At 42.0% G+C, this 18013-nt stretch overlaps 1 long non-coding RNA gene across 2 annotated transcripts; it reads right to left on the bottom strand.

Moving 5' to 3' along the window:
* Positions 1-1017: 1017 nt before the first annotated feature.
* Positions 1018-11974, bottom strand: LOC104636872 (uncharacterized). 2 transcript variants are annotated; one of them, XR_012834139.1, is made up of 4 exons: positions 11794-11974; positions 7783-7876; positions 2483-5864; positions 1018-1032 (listed from the first exon to the last, which is right to left on the bottom strand). It is a non-coding gene; the product is annotated as an uncharacterized LOC104636872 (long non-coding RNA). The 2 variants fall into 2 exon arrangements; XR_012834140.1 differs by having other exon boundaries at positions 4423-5864; positions 11794-11968.
* Between the last annotated feature and the right edge of the window lie 6039 nt (positions 11975-18013).

Below are 18013 nucleotides of genomic sequence, written 5' to 3'. Positions count from 1 at the left end.
GAAATCCCTTAAATTTCTTAGCACCTACTAATGCTTCATCCATGAAATGTCAAGTCAGAGGCTGGGAGAAAGCCACGTTCCTAGGCTGAAGCCGAGGCTCCCAATAGGCAACACTGGGCACCCATCTTGCTGCCACATTTGCGGAGCGGGTTTCTGTTCTGCAGCACCAGGGATCAGCTGCAGCCAGAACCTGGCTCTGAACAGACCAAAGAGCTGCCCCTGGTCGCAGCGCTGGGTGCTCAGGAGACGGGCTCTGCAGTGGGACAGCCAGAGAGAACTGAGCTCATATGCGTGGGATGAGGCCAACTTTGTGCTGCACACTCTATGTTCTTAATATGCCCCAGAAATAAAGAGAAAAAAGAATATGCCCTAAAAAAAACACTGAAGCAACAGTCTTGTAATGGATCCCTCTATGCTACTAGAGGTTACGTCAGATCGGACTGTTCTGCTAGAGCTTTTGCCTCTTTGTGCATTTCTGACCTGAACCGGTGCTCTTGGATGTAGGAAAGCGGTACTTAGCTAGCATGACCAGAATCGTTATACCTGTGTTTTCTGGATTTACTGGCTCCAGCCAGCTGCCCCAATGCTTTCCCCGAAGGAGGAGTGGCATCAGTTTGCTATCCTCAAAAAACAAGATCTCAACATTACTGCCAGCTTGACAGTACCACTGAACACTCCTGTGACAGGGACAATTTGTCCTTTTAATCTGTATGGATGTTAGAGGCTTGTGTTGTATAGTTCCACCGCATCCTATCTGGACACTGCAAACCAACACCACAAAAAAGGAAACACAGCCCACCACCCACCCTCCCCAGACACCCTAACTTGCCTTTTACATCTCACAGACTACCAGGTCCCTTGGGAAGGAAGTGCTTTTATTTTGCTCCTGGCAGGAGGAACCCAAGGCGGGTGGCTGGAGTATTAGCAGGGCTGTTTTCGCATCCTGGGTGAGTCACCGAGCTGCTGCCTCTGTCAGGTGCAATGTAAATCCAGTCCAGTGCCTGCTCCTTTTCATTAAGAGCCTTGGGCTCACTGCAGAAAAGATGAAAAGGGCTGGTCATTATCCATTTCATGTGACCCATTCACTTGCTGATGGGCTGGTTTTCATCTCCCTGGCCTGCCTGTAGGCAAGCATCCCCCAATAGCCTAATCTGCTTTTTTTATTCTCCACCATTTATTTTCCTGGGGGCCTTGTCAATGGTGGCTCCGCTCCTTCCGAGTCAGAAGCATTAAAAGGTTCCAGCTCACGCTAACAAATTCCAGAAAGTCTGCCCGTTTATTATGAAGCCAACATAGAAAGGATTTGAGAAAAGCACGATGTAATGAGAGAGCCAGGGAGATGCGGAACACGGCCACATCCTGGAAACATGCAAAGGTGAACGGGAAGGGGAGGTGGGGAACATTTGGAAGCCCATTAAATGAGGGCTTATCATCTGATTTATGTAAATCACTTCAAATGCCTTCATTTATTAAAAGTATTAAGCTGCATTACTGTTTGCCTTTGGTCTCCTAATTTGGTTGCTAATGTCTAAGACAACTGTTGAAATTAATTTGAAATTAATGTTCCTATATAATTACTTAATGAATCTCACATTCACTGCCCTTAGCTCTCAGTTGACAAAGGATCTCACCCACCGCATGTAAGAGGCTGGAATACTGACTGTGATTTTAAAACGGCTGCTAAATTATAGTTTGCAAATATTTTACATTTATATCACACACTTCATCTTGAAGGATCTCGGTGTGTTTGAAATGTTACATAACATTCATTCTTCAGTAAAATTCCATCACAAAAACTTTCTGGGCATCAATCTTCTTACTTCCCTGCATGCCTCGGAATTAAATCAAATTTAGCTGTATTATTATGCAAACACAAAATCATACCTGCATTAAAAGATTATTATTAGGGCTGTAAAGTCAGACACTTAAAAGATAGGAAATGCTGGGACTGTAACTCTGTGCAATATAAACTCCTTTTTCCATACATATGCACTCTCATAGACTTCAATTTTATGATCATATATTTTCCTATACTCACCCCCTCCCTCAGGAGACTTATTAGTCCTTGTTAGTGTTCAAGAAAAAACAGGATAAGAAAAAATAGGGTTACAAGAAAAAGCTAGCAGGGGAGCGTAGCGACTTGTGGAGTCCTTGCCTCATTCCTTACAAAAGCTGCAAAGGTTGTAACGCGTGTTCCTCCTTTTCTGGGTGGCTGACTTGATACCCCATAAATCCTGATGGGCAGAAATGCTGAATATGCACAGCAGTAACTGAAGCTAAAGAAACATTTGAACGTGCAGAGCATTTTACATACTACTGAATTCAGTGAAACATGAGGTCCTGGGGTCTCATGCCGAGCACTTAAAATTAGCGTACACTTCAAAGAGGGGAAAATGCTTCTCTGTCTCCCAGGGATGGTGGAAAATGTATTAGAGCATTTGCAAAGAACACAGACTGCAGTGATACGGAGACACAAACTTACGCGTTCTGTACAGCACAGCGTGGACACAGTGCAGTAAGCAGGGAACAGGACACACTGTGACCCAGGAGCAGAAAGTATCCAGAGAAGCTGTTTGTGCAGTCGTGCAAACTAGCAGAGGGAGGCAGGGACCTGACGGGAAAACAGCAAGGACTTTTCTGAGACAAAAGAGCTGAGTTAAAGGCTATCCAGACAGCCTGAATTCAGACCGCTCACCATTTTACGTGCTTATCTGTGACTGCATTTCTTCTTATGCATGTATAGTTTCTTGAGGATCAAGGTAAAGCAAGAGCACCAGACTCATTAGCAATCAGGGGCCCTTCACGGCTTTCCTCGCAGTTAACCGAACAGAGCTTTGCCTCAGAACATCCTCAGCATCAAGGACAGAGCAAGTCAACCTTCCCATGCAGCAAAACGCCACCGTAAGCTTCACGCAGAGACCTGGATCCGCGTACCCCATCACGGCTCAGACTAATGACAGTGTGCCCAAGGGCCTCACAGCTCGACTGAGGGGTGACCTGGTGAGGAGGTTAGGTCCCCAAACACAGGGTGACCTCAACCTCTTTGTGACCTGAATCTCCTTCCCACAGCAGGGAACAGACTACCCAGCAGCCCCACACCCAATCGCCACACGCACCCCACCACGTTGTCCTCCTTTCTTAACTAGAAAGCCCAACCTCTCCTGTGCTCCGATCTTCACCAAACCTCCCTCCCCACCACATTCCCACCCTTGCCAAGCGACAGATCCTCCTTCCCAAATCCCTATCTTCTCTCATATGTCCTCCCTCACACCCCCAAAGCGTTCCCATCTCCCACACTTCATGCATTCCTCAGCTAACAGGGATCACTGGTACATCTTCAGGAAAGACATCCAAAGAAAACCTCTCCCAGCATGACCAACCTAAAAAACTCAAGCCTCCAATCACATTGGAAGATTAGTTCCTTTTAAAGTTGTATAGCAGGTAAATTAGAGTGAATTGCTATGGTGACATCATGGCCAACCACCTCAACTGCCCCCTAGAACAGCGAAGCTGTCAAAGATGGGAAAAAAAAAAGGGAAAAAAAGTCTTCAGCTTGTCTTAAAACCAGCTGGGGTTTTAAAATTTTTAGAAAAATGAAACAGCCAAGTAGAAAGGTTAAGTAGAAAGGTTCCCAAATCATTTTAATACTAGAAAGCTTAAAAGGAACCATATGACACAGTAAACTTGAGGGCAAAAAAATTAAGAATAGAATGGTAATTATACAGGCCATCAGCCCCACAAAGGGCTTGATTTTGCAATAAGCTACATTCTCAGTGTTTTGCACGTGACTTGTTTACTCCTTTGCAACAAACTCTTAGGCAGACAGCATTACATGACCATATTATCACACCAACCTTCAAAGTACATTGCTTTTTTTTTTTCTTCCAGCTGAAGGTTCGTGCAGAGCCATCAGAAAACCACAGCCTAGGCTGCCCTTTCAATTCTGCTTTTGTGAAGAAAGTGTAAAAAGATACTAACACAAGACAACTGTGGCTCAGCAAAAACTAAAGATTTCTTGAGGCAATGATGTTTTTCCACCTCCAAGGCTTCCTCCCGCTGCTAGCAATTGATGGCACAGGGCTGCTTTAGCCAGGTTTCCAGAATCCTGTAATGGAAAGCAGCTGAGCCCATCCCAAAGATTACACCAGACATCTCCACAATTCTTCTGTCATCTTCTTTGGTCAGTCTTATTACTCAACTTCCCAATATTGATGTGTTAATAACACTAGCAATCCCAGAACTGTACCAAACATACTTTTTTCTTAAATTCCCAAGACTAACTTGAGGATGTTTGCATTGCTATTTGCCACTCAACACAGAGACTTTTCATTTGTTACTTGTCAAAATACAAACTGCAGGACTTTGTATGCTACTGAGTTGGGCTGCATGAGCCACATATTTCAATCTGAGCCAGTCAGTCACTTGAGCACAGGGCAAGTCTACTTGAAAGGGCCTCCCTTTCTCTACCCAAGCAGCACAGAGCTGGACAAACTGACGACATCCAACACCATCTGAAATGTTTAGTTTAGCAGAACCATTCAGCTGGCAATGGAAGGTCTTTACAGAGCTATCTTCAGAAAGCAGTAAGGATCACAGAAAAATCTTGCTTCCACCATAAATATAGCACCATTAAATAATTTGGTGAAGGGGAAGCTTCTTCGCATTTTGCATTAATAAATGTGATTATAACATAAGATACTCAGTTATTTAAAGCATTTAATACCATTACTGCATGTCCATCGACTAATACCTTTATTCTGAAAGCTCACTCTAAATAACAATTACCTCTCTGCTTCTTTACAACGAACTGCTGGAAAAGCAAGCAGCTAATTCAAACTCTAAGAGTACATAGCTATACGTGCCCCTTTATTAAAAAAAAAATTTTGATGCGCAATCATGGCCTGCACTTCCAGGATCGCCCCATCTCCCCATGTCTTTGCGTACACCAGCTTTAACAGCTCCTTTGGGGAGGATTCATGGAATTGGTAATAGGTTTTGTAATTTCCACCTTCTGTTTTCTAGTTCAGAGAGTAATCAAATCCAGTCACTACTGCTGTATCTATCTGGCAACTATTTGTCAGCCTCCATGAAATGAGTTGGAAGTTTGATTTCCGTTCTCAGCAGGCATGTTTGTGTGATACAGATGAACTGCTGTAACTGGCAAATTGGAAGCAATTTCAGAAGAGATTCCTAGGCTTAAATAAGCACGAGAACAGAACTTTTAACCTCCGGAGAGGTCTCCCTTTTAACAGGCTTGAGAAATGACAGGACAAGATTGGAGAGTTTTGATTTCTGCCGTTTTAAAGTGGGTTTTATCTTTTGAGCCTATCAAACTGGCAACCACATGAAATTACTAACAAAAATAAAACAAGCCATTATGAAGTAAAAAATCTTGAGGCAAAATAAGCTCCTTTCTACCTCTGCTGCATTTTAATTGGAATACATGAGTATTTTATTTCATTTTGACATCTCCACATCCCCTATGACAGAAACGTTCACTATCTTCATTCTGCTTTTTCCACTCCCCATGATGGGAGCTGGTGCAATACCATCAGCCACTGAGAGATCACGAGTAGCATTCTAGGCAAGTCCACGAATTCTGTCACACACGGCATTTCAGAACTGAAATACAAGTTACTAGGTTAGTGGAGGCTGAAGGTATGACTAGGCTAAGATTAAAAACTTTTATTTTTTATACAAAACAATAATAAATCCAAGCAGATAATGAACTAAGTGTGTCTTCTCATTTTCCACCTTTTCTTCTTTTCTCAATATAGTCTATCCACAGTTCAATGTTAAACTGCTCCATATTCAGCAAAAACTATGAGGTTTCCATCTTGTATCCGTGTTTTTCTAATTCAGCTCTGTATAGAAAAAAAAGAGGGGTATATTAAAACATAAAAATATTGTCAGACATTTGCATTTTAAAAAATTAAATATACTGCACAATATACAATCATTTTAGAAATACTATGAACATGTCACACTGCTTTTTGTTTGATTCCAATAACCTTGACCTCACTTACTCTACAGTTCTTCATCTTCAGCTTAATGTCTTAGATCACTAAAAGTGACTGCTAAGTGAAAAATGCAAGTACTTGTTTTAATCATAGTTACTGTCCTCTGACCCACCATGGATAGACTACAACTATATGGTATAAAGCAGCACCTGTGAGCCTGCAACAACTCCAGACACATGAGAAAAAACAAAATAATGTCTTACAGCAGTTATTCTCAAGATTTCTTTAAACCAAATGAGCTCACTAATCTGAGAGATTTAAATGCATACACTTCCAAAATAATTTTAACTTTTTCTTCTTTTTGTTTTAAATAATAATACCAGACTGCACTATTTTTAAATCTTGGTGCAATACACCTTCCAGTGACCAACTCTGAAGAAAAAGGATTGCTTTGTTCCCCTTAGTTGTGGCCAGGACAGCAAGTCAGCAGCTGCAAACTTTATCGCTCTTGCCCTGTCCCCACTTTGCTTCTCACCTGCTTCTGAACACACCAGCCAGAACTACATACTGTTTTATTTCCTAGGCTTAGTATACATGGATTTAGATACAGTAGTCCAAATCTCAGAAAATATTTCAGCTTAGTTTACATACTTAGTGGAGTAATTTTAGAAGTGGAGGACTGCAGCATTTACTTTCTAAAGATGAAATAAAAACATGCTGCAATCAACCACCATTACAAACTATCATTTTAACACTAGTATATGGTCATCAATACTACAGGCTACAGTTAACGCACAATTACTGAAGGTTAGTCAAGATTAACTACCTTCATCATGAATTACACTACTCCTTGAAAGACTGTTTCACTACATAGCAACTTATTTTCTAGTATTACAGTTTAACTGCCTTTCAGTCTTATAAGAAACAACTATACCAACATTTTTCTATCTTCTACCTAAAGGATCACTTTCACCTGAGTACAACAAGTGAGATCAGCCCAAGAACTGTTCAACCAGGCTGTATTACAGATAGTTTGCTCCTCATGTAACATACTGAGGGATTAATTATAAAATGTAACTTTATATTGATGCTTGAAACAATTTAAGTTATAATTATGCACCAATAGAGGATTAAGTGAAACTACAAGTGACAAAGAGGATTAAACAACTGGATTAGAAGTACTCAAATTGCTATTGCTTTTTTTTTAAAGCATATGATGAACAATTACTTTGCTATTGTTGCTCATAAACAGCATGCTCACCACACACGAGGGAACCTTAACATTAATATAGATAACTGATCTCTAAAAAATTTTCCATTTGGACAAACAGCAATGGTATAGAAATATAGAAAAAAATTTGTAACACCACACGTTGCATACCATGTAGCACAGAAGAGATAATCTTGAATCTCTTGCCATTAATCTTTGCAGTACAATTCAGAATTTTCACACATGTGGAAATCCTTAGAGAAGGATTTATTCATGTTAAATTGAAAAAGTATCACCAGTATCACAATTTGCAGATGTGTTCGTACTGTTTAAGTTGTGTAGCACAACAGAAGCCAGAACATGTCAATGACATTAGGCACATTTCAGGGCTCACGGTAAGATTATTAAAGGACGAAATGCTGATCAGTACTTCACTGTGCTGTAATGTCTTAAGTCTGGTTCTGAAAGGCTTCACACAGATAAGCACAAAGCAGAGCTTTCATTTATTTCAGTATCACATCTCTTTTTTTAAAGTAACCAGATGTCAAACTTTCAGATATTAACTAAACATTTTACCCATCTTCTAGAACAGTAAGTTATAAATAAAATTACCTTAACTGATTGGAGAAGTCATCTTCTACATTGTCATCATCCCAATTGTCTTCCCAGACATGCGCATCTTCATCTTCATCTAAACCAGTCCAATCTAAAGACAACAAAAGAGTTCTAAATATTGTATGCTGCATTGCTTTGGTACTGTGTCTTACTGACAGATTAGCTCAGCCCCTGGGCAAGGCAGACTTCTGCTGGTAACAAGTTTCTCTCTTTAACAGAAAAGTCTGGATCACATTTAAGTATTTATGAGACCAAAAAGCACAGAAAGATCTAAGAGACACCTCACAATTTCTTGAATTATAATAAAAACACAACTTGGTAAAAAAAATATCATTACACACTTCACATCATGGCTTGCAGGATTACATATTTATACGAGATATTTTGCATGCAAATGGACAAGCTGTAAGGCCATCATAAAAAGGAAGCAATATTGAGTACTTGATTCTTAAAAGCTCAAAGGTGTGCAATTCCAGGTTTTCATTTAAATATTTTTTTTTCTGATTAAAAAAGTAAATATGTATCAAATGCTTTTGCCAAAACATATACACACAGATCCTCCGTTCACTCAGATCAGATGCAGACAGTCTGTGCATAAATGCCAAAAACCTATCTGTGATGCAGAAGCAAAGGCAAATTGAGAGGCATCTGCAAACAGCAGTTGCTACCCATAACCAGCTACTTCTGCACAAGCTGTTTCCTTACAGAGACAAGACACTAAATGTCCATTTGCTAACCTAATGCCTATTTTTCCTATAATAACGTGGCACATCACCCGTGACAAATTACTGAACACCCACCTAATGTTTCATTCTATAAAAAAAAATAAGATCAAACTAACTAGCTAGTTTAGAAAAATAACAAAAATGAAAAATCAGGAAGGCTTAGAATCACTATATAAATACAAGTCAGTTTACTCACTGGGGAACGCCGTTTCTCAGTTTTCTTCTACTGACAGACACCAAGTTTTTCTAGTGTTACCAAAATAAGAAGCAACTCAATTTTGACACTTGTGACCTTATCTTTCTCAAAGTCTATTAGTATATTTAAAGAGATAAGACTGTTCTTCCCCTTACAATTCAGTAAGCCATCTGCTGCCCATCCAGAGAAAGCTCTGAGGACTAAGGCCTAAAGTAACATTACAATGAAGTATGAAAAAAAACTAGTAGGGTGAAAGATTAAAAACTAATTTACTGTGAACAACTAACTTTATAAGAATGAAGGTTGGTCCTTGTGCATTCTCCTCCTTTTTCTCATACTGACAGGTGACAAATAAATATTTGAGATTAACCAGGACAGGAAAATCCATTTGTAACTGATTAAATACACACATGGAAAAAGCATTACAATTAAACTTCCCTACTCAACTAAATTATATAATGGGAAACGATGAAGGAACATAGAGATCCTACTGGTCATAAAGACAGCAAAAGAAGGAACTGGGGAAAAAAAGGTGAAGAAAAAATGCAGTATTAAAAAAACCCATTATTTTAATTTAGTAGTACTGCTAGTTGCTCAAAGGGAAGAATTTTATTTTAGTACTATGTACAATAAAGCTTTGCCTATTTATATGCAACGGATTATTTATTTTTTTCTTGTCAACATAAAAGCTTTACCACTCACATTATTTATCTGGATTTCAAAGATACAAAAAAAAAAAAAGCTCAAAACAGTTTAAAAAGAACACAAAGTCAAACTTTTCCATCTACTAATATACAAGTAGCTCAGGCAGATCTACAAATTTGAGAAAAGTCATAGTAGCTAGTATCCAGCACAACAAACAGCAGCTTCAATCATAAAAGGTCAGTTGGGGAGACTGTGAAAACATGCTCCAAATCACACTGAGCAAAGAACCACCAAAAAGGCACATGTCATCTTCCACACTGAGGGGGAGAGAGTGAAAGTAAAACCTAAATTATATTCTGATCACTGTAGCTACAAGACTCTACAGTATCTTCAAGCTGACACTATACACCAGAATTGCATACTGAAGTTATTATTCCCAGCTACATTATATGCCTGTGACTAAATAAAAGTAAAAAATAATATAGCGTTGCCTGGGATTGAAAGTATTAAGAACGTTTGAGAGTCTGCTACCATTAAGTATTACTAATATACACCAAAGTTACAAAATCAATTTTGATAAACTTGTCATGGCTGGACTCCTTAAAAATTTAATATACTGATCACTGATTGCCATCTTTTGCACTTGGGAAAGGAAAACAAAAACCAGTTTTTTTTAAGAGTAGAGGATAAAAAAATCTAAAATCCTACCATCTTACACATTACATTTTACATTCTGAAAAGCATCATACAAAAAGTTTCAAAGTGACCAATTCACATACACTTGAATCTATCCTGCTATACTTATGCTGTACTTCAAATAAAGTGTCCTATAAAAATAGGACATACCTGCTTTCAACTCATAAACTTGATTTGATAAATTATTTGAAGAGAAATTTTAAGTCCTAAAAAAGCCAATTTTTATTCCTTAATATAAATTTGCATTATCCAATTTACTTTGGATCAAAACTGGGTAATAGAATGCAAAGTCCTTCTGCTGCATAGAAAGTGGTGTTTTCATTTGAAAGAACAATTTGGCATGGGTTTGAGCACACAGTTATCACGAAGATATCACTGAAGATAACATTCAATCAAGGAATGTCTGAACATTCCTTATAACACCTCAAAACTACTATCTTGCTTAGAGATTTAAATAGGCCTCTCTAGAGGTTCTTAGTTTTTGCATGATAGATCAGCAAGTAGTCTGATTGTGGTCCCTCTTTACTAAGTCTCTGCTCTACCCAGGAAGTTTGCACACTACTTGGTTTTAGCAGTACAGCTAGATTCAAGTAGAATAAATTTCACCTTCTGTAACAGCAATTCAGTGCTCTGACCAACCCAAGGTTCAGAAGCACGCTTCAAAGACTTCCTTCACCCCTACTGGGAATATTTAAATTTACATTAAATAAGATAAACTTTTTTTGCCTGTTTAGGAAACACATATGGAAAGAAAAGCTAGTCTTCTCAGTTTAGAATAGTTATCATCTCAACTATGTTAATAACTTTTTCTGTCAGTAAGTGCAAAAATACTGTTTTTACTGGTACTGAAGGATTCAAAACACCTAAGGCTTGCAAGGCCACAAAACAAAAAAACCCCACATATAATGAAGATATTACAAAAAAAAAAAAACCACCTGACTTTTCATCCATCACGTTTTATACCATTTCTCATTATCCATAGTTTGAGACCATTCCCAGTGTTAAGGGCACAGAGAAAACAATCATGCTCTAATAGGGATCTTTTTAAGACTGTATCTGTAAAAGGCCACTAAGTTGTCTTACTGAAGTCCTGACTTAATTTCCTCGTTCAATATATTTGTACCTATGAAAACCAAACCAACACATAAATATTCGTGCTTCAAAAGGTAAGGAGATTCAGAACAACAACGGAACTCGTTCCTTCCTTTTCACGCTGTTTTCCACCTGCCACCCCGTTTCCAGCCCCCATCCCTCCTCTCCCTCGCAAAGCCTATCCCGAGAGCTCAGACGCAGCAAGTTTCTCCAGCACTTGTGCCCAGCCCTCTCGCACAATGACACAGCACTTCGGCTGCGATGTGCCCAGCACCCTGAAAACAGCACAGCTGAGCACGGGCAGCACGTTCGTGCTTGACCCCGACTCTGACGGGGCTGTAGCCCCGCACCTCTGACCGGGGCGCGGAGGCAGGAACCGGCGGGGCACCGGAGAGCTGCTTCCGTGTCGCTGAAGCGGTGCGTGCCGAGACGCATCACACCGCCGGGGAGACCCGGAGGGCTGCTCTGCGGGCAGGGACCCGCTGACAAACCGCGCCCCGGGCCCGCCGCTCCGCCGCCGCTACCGCCCGCCGGAGGCCGAGCGCTCCTTCCCCGCCTCGACCGACGGGCCCGGCCCAGGCCGCGGCCTACACGCGGAACCAGCGCCGCCACCACCCTCGCCGCCTCTCTTCCCGTCCCCACCCCGCCCGGCACCTTCGGCCGGGAACTCCTCAAACTCGTCATCCTCCTCCAGGAGCCCCAGGTCCACCGGCTGCTTCTTCTCCGACATGCTCGGCCTGCCGCCCCAGCACCGCGTCCCGCCGCCCGCGGAGACTGATGGGACACCGGCAGCCGCCACCGCGCCTGCGCCCTGCCGGCGGCCGGCTCCGGGCCTCCCGCCTCACTCCGCCCACTCCCACCGCCCCGCCCGCCCTGGCCCCGCCCCCGCGTCCCCTCTCCCTCCGACAGGGCCGCCTCACACTGGTCCGTCTTCGCTCCCCGCCTTCCTCGGGCTTCCCGCAGGCCCGGCCCGGCTCGGCTCGGCTCGCCCTGCCCGGGCCAGCGCTGTCTCCCCGCCTCTCGCTGGGGTCCCCTCAGGGCGGCCTCCCTGGCGCCGGCCGCCCGCCGGCCCTGCCTCCCCGCCGGCAACCCGCGCTACCCCAGACCCTGGCCGCACCGGCCACCGGCTGCCGGCTCCGGAGCCGCTGGGCAGCTCCGGCTGCAGCCGTGCCGCGGCCCCCCTTGACCCACGGGGCGCGGTAAGGGAGCAGGTGCCGGGGGGCTGGGAAGAGAAGAGTCCATAAACCGGGATACGCGCCCGCCGCCTCCTGTACGTGCTCCCAGCCTCCGGAACGGCTCCTGCCGCTGCCAAACCGGAGGGTCACCGGCCGGGTCTGGTGGCAGCGAGGTTTATTATCGCTCCGGAATGAGCTCGGGCTCCCCGGAGCTGGCTGATGTGCCACACGGGCCGAAGCTGAGAAAAGACACCCTGTGTGGAATGTATTTTCAATACTGTGGGTAGAATAAATCTGTCCGCTGCAACATTAGACGAAATTACACAAGCCACCGCTGCTACTGAACACATCTGTTCTCTTTATATTCTTTCATTATTGATTTATATTCAGGCAAAACCTAGCAAGTATTGGACTTTTGTCCTTCTAATCTATAACCTGTGTTGGGATTTTTTTTTTCCCTTCTGGCATTTTAACATGGTTTCAAACCCTACATCTAATTTACTGTCTTTTAAATTCCTTGTCCATCACATCAGAGAAGCGAGGAAGCAGGTTGAAGGAGAGATTATGACTATTGAATAAGAGTTAGGATGTTACATGAAAACCAGAAATGCCTTAGTTTTTCAAATATTCCAAAGTGTATTCATTTCACTTAACTCCAGATTTTGCTGATGATTTAAACAAAGGCAAAGTTCAAAGCTTACTAGCCTGAACAAGTTTGTGCGTGTGGCGGCTCCGATGGCTTCTTTCTAGGAGATCGCCTTATAACAGAACTGCCAGTTTGTCGGAGGGGTTGGTTTTTTTCCCTTGCTCTGTGAGAAGCTGATTCACGAGACAGTGACTTGCACAGCTGGGTTATACCGTGTCCTAGATTTAAAGTCAGGAAAACAATGAACAAAAACCTGGTGTGGGAATTCATATATAGTTCAGTTTCAACCCAGTATAAGCATGTTCTGACATGTGGCCACAGTTAAGGCAAGGTGGGAAATGAGCCCTTCTGGCAGATGAAAGGTCTGATCGAGCGGTCACATTTTATTTTTATGTGACGGAAGGACTGACTGACACTGATGATTGTGAAAATTATGAAAACCCAGGTTTAATAAATCAATACGTGGAATCTAGTTATAACTTGGCTGGGATTTTTAGCAAGCCATGCATTTTGGAATAATAGATGACAAGATAAAGTCACAAAGTGGATAGATGTCTGGTGTATCAGAAGCTTGCAAAGATCCATGAGCATTCAGTTACTAAGGCCCGTATTCATACCCTCTAGTTTTTGCCTTACCTAGAACTAAACTGGAGTTTGCAGCACATCATTGGGGAATATTGAGATGCTCAACTGCACCTAGATTATCTAAGAAAAAAATGTAACTTGGAAACTCCTATGGACAAGTAGCTTCAAGTAGCCCTGGAGCAGGAAGCAGCTTGAACATGTTTTGGCGACTTTACCTACATATCTGCTTGAGAAAAGATACAGCAGTCCTTTCCGCCTCCTTTTGTCCTCCTTCTCTGCTGAGCTGCTGGTTAGGAAGCTCTGGAGTGCCAGGAGAGAGAAAAATCTGTACTTTCCTGGGGGATATGGCCAGCCACTGCACAGGGAAAGAAGGAAAATCAAGGACTCCTGAAGCAGTGTCTTAGTTATGTAGGGACTGACCACAGTCACTTTCGGATCTGAGTCCTCCTTCACATTTCCCATCTGCGGAGCTGACTATTCCCGTATCACCAGTAAGCCAAATTTAGTCTTATGTTGTCACCAAAATCTATAGTGTCAAATTCTCCTCCTTTTACTATAAATCTCAAAATTTTTGATGGTTCTTTAAAATTTGTGGTTTCTGGAGTTTTGTGGTTAAATAGCTTATCTCTTGTTTAAAAAGGAGAAAAATAGGATGCTAGCACAAGCAATTTGAAATGAGCTTGAAAATACAAATGAGCTTGAACAAAAAGTATTTCAGATTTACCCATTTTACTTGTAAGATTGTTTTAAAAGAATGGATTTAAAAATAAAAACTTTAAATCCATTGTTTTAAATCCAATACCACAGGTTTTGGAAGCCTGGAATTTACATTACCTTATCTAGCCTTTCTAGCAGATGAATGCATGGATGCACACCTCACTGTGATTACCCAAAACCCTTTAACTCTTTCTAGTAAGGTCTCCAAGGGCATAGGTATCTGCCATACCATGTTTCTCTCGTCAAGGTATGCCCATCCTGCGTTGCCTGAAGGACCTGATCTGCAAGGCATTCTCCAAGCCAGCCTGCTAGACCTTGCAGAAAGAGGTGCCCAGTGGGCAAGGCGGCAGGCTTGCCTTCAAATCTCCACTGCATCCAACTTGGATTTGAACTGATGTCAAAGCCGAGTGCCACAACCACCGTGCTGTTTGATGGTTATTTGGGGGTTGAGTCAGTCTTTTTCTCTCTTCCAAAGTATATTCAGGTATTTTCATTCATGGTGGAGCAGATTTGACAAGTAAATAACTCAGTCTGCAACACCAAATAGCCTACCAAAGAGAAATTTTCCTGGGCGTTGGTTAATGTGGGTGACATACCATATCCCAGATGTATGCTCTTAACCACCAGACCATACAGTAAACAAGTAGAAAGAACTTATCCTCCTATTTGAAAGCACTGTTTTTAGCCACTGCCTTAGCAGAGGCATGGTCTTAAATCATATTTTCTTAAGGTTTCCTACTGGCTTTCTTAGGTAGCTTCCTACTCAGCCTGTAGGCTTTGTATATCCCATACCTTACTGCCCCCAGGAAGCATGTAAGGAGCTTACATTTCTCACTGAGAAAGGACATCTTCGAATTCCACAAAGCATCACAGCATCTAAAAATTTGGTGATGCAGTTTATAGTACTCGAGCCTTTTGGCTTGACTAGTCTTAATTGTTTAGAGAAAAGTGCATAAGGATTCAGCTGTCCAGAATAGATTTTCCAGTGTAAAAAAATATTTGAAAGATTACAGAAGAGTGCCCAAGCCCCATGTTCCATTGGAGTTCAATAGTTTCTAGATGGGCCATCAAGAATAAGAGTTGCCTTTCAGCATCTACACCATGCAATCGGAGTGGGAAAAGGCCCTGGTATCTAATCAGAGCATGCTGCCATTTATTTTTGTTTTATCCTTCCCGTGTTGCGGTCCCAAGACTGGTGGCAGTCTTTGGAGTCACCAAGCCTGTGTCTCACATGGACAGAGGACACACAGAGCAAGGAAAAGTTTTAATCAAATTAGGGAAGGCACTTCCTACATTCCCAAAACAGCATAAGCGAGCTGCAGCCCCTGCACAATACAGCAGCTACATACTGAATAGATCGATCTTCCAGGACCAACAGCCTGACATTATTGGGTGCTTCAGCAGGGAGGTCTACATGCCTGTTCCATGGAAATTAAAGGAAAAAATTCCTATAGATTTCAGTGGTTGAGGATATGACTATCTCTATTAAAACCTTAACTTAAATACACCCTTAACTGGTAGCATGTTTAAAATAATTGAACAAGACAATCCTGAGTAACTCATCAGTCCCTCTATTATTCTTTCCAGAGCTGCACAGCTTTACTCAACATGATTTGTTTTAATTTTTTTTTATTCAGCATGTTTTATGCATTAATATCAGAAAAGCCTGTCTTTCTCTTGGCAAATGTTACTGCAAGTTGTCTGGCAGGGAGGTGAGATTATGTAGATTTATTTATTCAGAGTGTAATTTGCATAAATGAAAAATGGAAATAGAGCATTTTTTCTGAATTAGAGCCTTTTTTTTTCTTCAAAGTGAAACAAAAATGCATGTAGTACACTAGTTTGGATTTCCAGATATTTTTTTAGGGCAACTATTCGTCATTTCAATGCCTGGGCCCATTTTCTTCTACTCGGATGCTTTAATGGCTGAAAGCATATTCTGAGGAAAAGATTAGGAAGAGGAAATATAACAGATTGGAAATGAATTTGCTTATAAGCAGTTAAAGGTGTCCTGTTGAAAAAAAAAAATCTGAGAGTCATGTTAAGGGTTTTAGACACCCTGGGTAAACTGTTGGTTTGGAGTTCTGCATGGTCCCAGGCTACCAAACAGTGCTTGTTCAGAGAAACCCTATGCTACACAGAAAATTGGCTTTGTGTGTATTTGATCCAGCTGGCCTCATCGACATACTGTGAAATCTGTGTGCATAGGCACTACATCTAATGGACCACCAGCTCGGACACATCTGGCTCAGACCAGCAATGTCCACACAGTTTATCTGGATGGGAGAGGGACTGTCTTACAGTCCAGGCTGTTGGATATCCAGGAAAGCACCTAGTTCCTGAAAAAAAGAGGAAGGAAAGCTTATTACCCTGTGCTTTTCATTCAAAATGCAAGAATTAACCACGCAATACAAAATGGCTGTTCTGCATTATATAGCATACCTGGCAGTCCAAGCGCTGGTTAATGCATCCTGGGAATCCCTTCAGAGTTGGAGTTCCGTGTCTCAGGATTGCACTGCATTTCATGCTGTAGTTTTTTTGATCAAATTGGAGAAATAAGCATATCCTACATTCAGTGCATCTGGACGTTAGGAATGGATTGCCCCGCTTCCTTCAATAGCTCTGTGCAGCTCCAGACCCGTGGCATTATTCCTGAGGTCAGTGCCTTTGGTTTGCCACTATTTATTTATTCATGTCTGCAGAGGTCCTCTTTTTCTCTACAGCTGCTCCATCATTCACCAGCACCTCCTGGTAGCCCACCCTGCTCCCACAGCCCATCCCTTCTCACAGTTGACCCTCACTGAGGTCAGGATGCGATTAGGTGGCTGGAGATCATAAGGAATATTAATCACGAGGAACACTTAGATGTTGCTTTACAGACTTCCTTATGTGAAATACACTGTGGCAAGCTATCGGGTTACCAGTGGCTGAAAAAGAAACAGTTGTCTCTTTACCCTTGACAGTCAAAAGAAAGTTTGATTTATTTTCTCATTTTCAGTTAGTCTAAAGGCAGCTGGGCAGTATTGCTACAAAGCTCTAGCTGTGTGTCATTGTAATAGGGGCAATATGTTTGTTCACTTCTGCTCTCTTCCTCTGTCTAATTGTTCTATTGTCTTTCTGTTTTCTCTCCACATTTGGGCTGACAAAATGTCTCCTTGGGTTTAGCCCTCTAGCCAAAACTTAACGGGCTCCTAATCAAGAACTAACACCACCAGCAGGCTATTTCCTGTCTTTGTTTACCATTCCCGGTATCATCTTTCTTCTCCTCTACAGTCCATCATTGCAAATTTTCACCATTATTTTCCTTTGAATCTTCCTCCATACAGGGTGCGGGAAGCTTCCTATATATTGTTCCCCTTTCGTTTTCTGGCCACTGGATCTCTGGCCTCCCAGCTCTACATCCTGGAAGAGCAGCAGATGCATCCAGAAACAGATTTCAAAAAGCCAACTAATCCTGGGACAGCTATATATTCCACGTAGCTATATCAGCAGAATTATTATTACCAAGCCTCGATGCAAATTGTACTGATGTTTGAACATAGAAGGAGTAATCACAATATGATTAATTATTAGGTACTGTTCAGCACAACTTGCATTTCCATGCAAATATCAAGACCATCAGGGTACAATTCAGTTGCCTAAACAAATGTTTCTAAAGTGGGTTGAGATGCCCTAAAACACAGGACTGCCTGATGTAATCTGGGAGACCTTGGCCCTTCCCAATGGCAGTTGGAGATGAGGCAAAATATCC

This window comes from Balearica regulorum, chromosome 2, assembly GCF_011004875.1.
Source record: "Balearica regulorum gibbericeps isolate bBalReg1 chromosome 2, bBalReg1.pri, whole genome shotgun sequence".
Classification (NCBI taxonomy): Eukaryota; Metazoa; Chordata; class Aves; order Gruiformes; family Gruidae; genus Balearica; species Balearica regulorum.
Note: the sequence above shows the minus strand (reverse complement) of the source record. Positions and strands in the feature narration are given on the sequence as shown.